The sequence below is a fragment of the Penaeus chinensis genome, chromosome 16 (genome assembly GCF_019202785.1).
Source record: "Penaeus chinensis breed Huanghai No. 1 chromosome 16, ASM1920278v2, whole genome shotgun sequence".
In the NCBI taxonomy this organism is placed as follows: domain Eukaryota; kingdom Metazoa; phylum Arthropoda; class Malacostraca; order Decapoda; family Penaeidae; genus Penaeus; species Penaeus chinensis.
In genome coordinates, this window is record NC_061834.1 from 36068625 (window position 1) to 36073624 (window position 5000).

The following is a 5000-nucleotide window of genomic DNA, read 5'->3' on the forward strand; positions in this document are numbered from 1 at the left end:
GAGAGAGAGAGAGAGAGAGAGAGAGAGAGAGAGAGAGAGAGAAGGGAAGGGAAGGAGGAAGAGAAGGGAAAAAAGTAAAGAAAGAAAATATAAAGTCCACAGGCATGGACTTCTCAACTCCCCCCCCCCCCCTCGCCCTGCGATTCCCCCTCTCTTGCCAACCTCCCCACCGCCTCAGGAGAGAGTTTATACTACAGGTGGAAGGAGAGGAAAAGCAGAGAGGGAGAGGAGAGGAGAAGGGAAAGGAAAGGAAGGAAGGTGGGGTTAGGTGGGGTTAGGAAGGGAGAAGGGGAGGGAGGAGAGAGGAAGAGAGGGAGGAGGAACAGAATGGAGAGGGAAACTAGAAGGGAGAATGGGGGGGGAAGAGGGAGAGGGACGGGAGGGGAAAGAGAAGAGAGGGAGGGTGGAGAGAAGGGGAGAGAGGAGAGAAGGGGAAGAGAGGAGAGAGAGAGAGGGGGGGAGACGGAGACGGGAGGGTGAGGGGGAGAAGGGGAGGAGAGAGGGAGCCGAAGGGAAGAGAGGGGAAGGGGGGGAAGGTAGTCGGATAGAGCAAGTCGTTGTTTTAAAGGGAACAGGACGGCTCCTTGAACGCTGACTCCACTCTTTCCGCTGGCAAGTCTCGACCATATTTACCTTTTTTATGTAAGGAATGGTATGTATGTTGGTACAGGTCTGATGGTTGTGTCTGTGAAAATGGTTGGCATGACGGCCTTTAAAGGCTACCGTCGTACCATTCAACATCTTTCCACAATTTACTATCGGATGCGATCATTGACGAGGTGGTTGGTATCTTATGATTAAATGATTTGAATTAGTAATAGTTTGTGTCACAGATTGCGATACTAAAAGGAAATTGCAGTTTGTAACCATTGAATTTATCTAATATTGATCAAAATAATTGCATCTCCATTTTCTGCTCCGGATTTTCGTATCGCCCATCTTCTGGGAAAGAAGAGTGAGGGCGAGTCCGCGCGCGCGCGCATGTGTGTATGTGTGTGTGTGTGTGTGTGTTTGTGTGTGTGTGTGTGTGTGTGTGTGTGTGTGTGTGTGTGTGTGTGTGTGTGTGTGTGTGTGTGTGTGTGTGTGTGTGTGTTCTTACCTAGTTGTTTTATTACGGGAGAAGAGCTAAGCTATATTTAAATTATCCCACAACTTAAAAAGTTGATGCATATTTTTGGCACACACAACGTTATTTGGTAGATTGTTCCATGTTTCAATAGTTCTGTTTGGGAAACAACTTCTTGACATCCTTCTCGCCTGGTTTTACTTTCAACTTATTGCTGTGTTCTCCGGTCCTTCTTCTTGTGTTCAAAATTATAAAGTTATCTTTGTCTAATTTCACCCTTCCTGTAATATAGTTGAACATCATTATCATGTCACCTCTTTTCTTCTTTCTTCCAAAGTAGTAAGATCTATTTTCTGTAGTCTTTCTTCGTAGCTCATATCTCTTTGAGCAGGTGTCCGTCTTGTGGCTGCTCTTTGAACTCTTTCTAGTTTAGCTATATCCTTTTTTTAAAGGATATAGCTTTACTCAAGACTAGGCCTTATGATGGCTGTAATGGCCTTCTTTACTGTGTTTTCATCCATATACACGAATGCGCTCTTCATGTTGGGAATCGGCCCTAGCATTTTCTGAATCTTGTCATTTATATGATCATTTGGGCTTATGTTCCTGTCCTTCTTAAAGCCTAAGTATACACAATCCACCCAGCCGTCTCTTTCTTGTAGTATTTCAGAAACACAATTATAGCATGACCTTCCTTCCCTAAAACCAAATTGTTTATTTGATATCATATCGTGTTTTTCAAGTACTTCAACCCACTGTTTCTTAATTATCCTTTCTAACAGCTACTACACTAGTTAACGAAATTGGTCTATAATTTAGAGGGTTTTGTTTGTCGCCGTTCTTGTATAAAGGTGTAACATTGACAAGTTTACAATGTTTTGGTAGTTTTCCTTATCTCACTGAATTTGGGAATATTAACATTAACGGAGTACATAATTCTTCGACACATTCCCTCAGAATCCAGTTAGATACCTCACCTGGTCCCTCTGCAATAGTCTCGTCAAACCCTTTCAGTAGGTCTTCAATTTCTTTCATTTCGAGTGTGATATTTTCGATATTCTGATTTACGTTTGTACGGCTACTTGCCATTTCAAAGTAGGGGTCCTGGCTGAAATTTCTCATTAAGGATTTCACACATTTCCTCTTCCTTAGTATACACGATGTTATTGTTATTGAACGACGCTAATTTGATCTCTACTTTTAGTCTCACTATTTAAGAAGAGCTTTGATTAGTTTGTACATTTATTGATTATATCGTTTTCGCCTCCTTTATAGTTTGGGTATACTCATTTCTTTCTTCTTTATACCTTTTTTCTTTATACGTTGCCTGAGATCTTTGTCTTGTGAACCTTTTCCAGAGGAGTTGTATGCTTTCTCTCATTCTTTTGCATTTATCATTTAACCACTTTTGTCCATTTCTTGCTTCAGTTTTGAATCTTGATGCATTTTTTTCTACTCCTTGTTTATAGACTGCAAAATTTAGAATATTGCATATCAAGGTCCTCTTCGTTCAGGAGGGTTTCCCAGTTTATGTCATCAAAGAAATCTTTAAGGCTTTTCTAATTACCTCTCTTGTAATTGCCCTTTCCTTTTCTTTCCTTACTTACGTTGAGTTTTTCTTGTAGCAGACAGTATTTCAACTTAATTACTACATGATCACTTTTGCCTAGAGGGCAGTACTCCATATCCTTAAAGTCATCTTTATGTTTTGTAAATATTAGCTTAGACTGTCTATTTAGCCCTCTTATCCTGGTATGATCGGTTACATTCTTGAAGAGACAAAATTCATTAATGACGTCTAGTAATTTTGCATTCCACGAGTCTGGCTGAGCTCTGGGATCGAAACTTTCCCATTCAATTTTGCTATTAAAATCCCGTTACAAGATTTTCTTTTGCATTAGTTTCCGAAAGTTGTAGCACTTTTTGCAGGCTATTTAACGTTTCTTGAATAAGTTTTTAGTAATTTTCTTGTGACCACGCCAATGTATGAGGTGTACACTGTTAGCTATATTTTCCTGTTTTGAATGGTTACCCAAAACAAACCCAAACACAAAAACAGAGCTGTACTCACGGCAGTTGTCTCTATGCGCGAAAACGCTTACCATGCAGGATTCGCGGTCACTTCTCGCCTCCCTCTCCTTCGCTCTCGCTTGCCGGCTCGCAAAGCCTCACTATTTTTTTTCAATTTTTCACTTATTCGTTCACTTTATAAGCCAAATTATTCTTTCAACGTGAACTGTACACATTTACAGAACCCATGGCTAGCAGACTTACACTACCCATTGCTGATCTTCTATTTAATAACATGTAAGAGCTGTATTCATACTTCACCAGTGCGATGCAATGTGTGTGTGCGTATATAAAAACGTTATTATCGTTTGCTATTTTTTATTGATGCATTTATATTCATATTTTCACATTGTATCCCCTGTGTAACTAGGCGGTTACAGCAATCAGCTGATTCTGTTACAACAACAGGGAAGTTCTCGTGGATTTTGCATTACTAAGGTGGGTCGGGTTCAAACCAGTGCCGACCTGCAAGGCCCTTATATCACACCCGCCGGCCTGAGGAATGGGTGAGTCACAGGGAAGAGGCGATATATATATATATATATATATATATATATATATATATATATGTGTGTGTGTGTGTGTGTGTGTACAGTATATATGTATATGTTATATATCGGTATATATATGTATATACAATATGTATATATAGACATAAATATAGATAGATATATACGTATGTGTATAAGTATATATATATTTATTTATGTGTGTGTGTATATATATATATATATATATATATCACACGTATAAGTGCAACATCACACACACACGCACGCGCGCGCGAGCATAACACAATATTCTGGTGAGCTGTAAATACTCTGTCTCTTATGATTTAACTTTATTGCGGTTCGTGCTCTCAAACAAATACTTTTTTTCATTGTCGTAATACTGGCAAGCATTAGTACAGCTTTCGAGTCTATAACTTTTTATCATAATGCACTAAGCATTTTACAACTACCCCTCCTCCTCCCCCTTCCCCCTCCTCACCAACTCCACCCCAGCATTTAAATTATGTATAAATGATTTATAACACGCATGAATTATTGTCATTTTTGGAAACCCTATACTAAATCTTGCAAATCTCGGTGGATTGAATGCCATGAATTGTTTATTATTAAGGCTTTTGTTTTCAACATATTTCGGTTTTGGTTTTATTAGATTCTGACTCTCTCTCTCTCTCTCTCTCTCTCTCTCTCTCTCTCCCTCTCTCTCTCTCTCTCTCTCTCTCTCTCTCCCTCTCTCTCTCCCTCTCTCTCTCTCTCTCTCTCTCTCTCTCTCTCTCTCTCTCTCTCTCTCTCTCTCTCTCTCTCTCTCTCTCTCTCCCTCTCTCTCTCTCTCCCCCTCCCTCCCTCCCTCCCTCCCTCCCCCCTTTAGATAGCTTTCTCTACACACGTAAACATGCATCCATCCATCCAAACGCAATAAATAAATAAACACACACGCACACGCACACGCACACGCACACACGCACACGCACACGCACACACACGCACACGCACACAAAGATGAGAAAGAAACATAAAAAAGGTTAAATCTCACGCATTGTGTATATATATACACACAAAAAGGCTCGCGGCCGCAGTCGAGATCGAAGAGAGATAAGATATCTATCAGGGTTATATATAATTTTTTTCTCTCTGTGTAATCGCGTGGGTACAGAGACTCGATAAGGGCCTGTTTCACCGAGACGTTTGCAGGGTTAATGACACATCGGGTCTCGAGGTCGCTGAAGTGAAGGGCGCCCATGAGTCACCTTTTTTTTCCGAAAGTGTGGTCTTTTTTTCCGAAAGCGTAGTTTGATTTCTTGTTTGCGAAGGCGTGATCTGATTTCCGTTGTGTTATTTTATCGATTTTATTGATT

At 40.5% G+C, this 5000-nt stretch overlaps 1 protein-coding gene across 13 annotated transcripts in view; it reads left to right on the forward strand.

Moving 5' to 3' along the window:
- LOC125033436 overlaps positions 1-5000 on the forward strand; it is an 87958-nt gene that overhangs the window by 47008 nt on the left and 35950 nt on the right. The gene's annotated exons all lie outside the window — the stretch shown is intronic.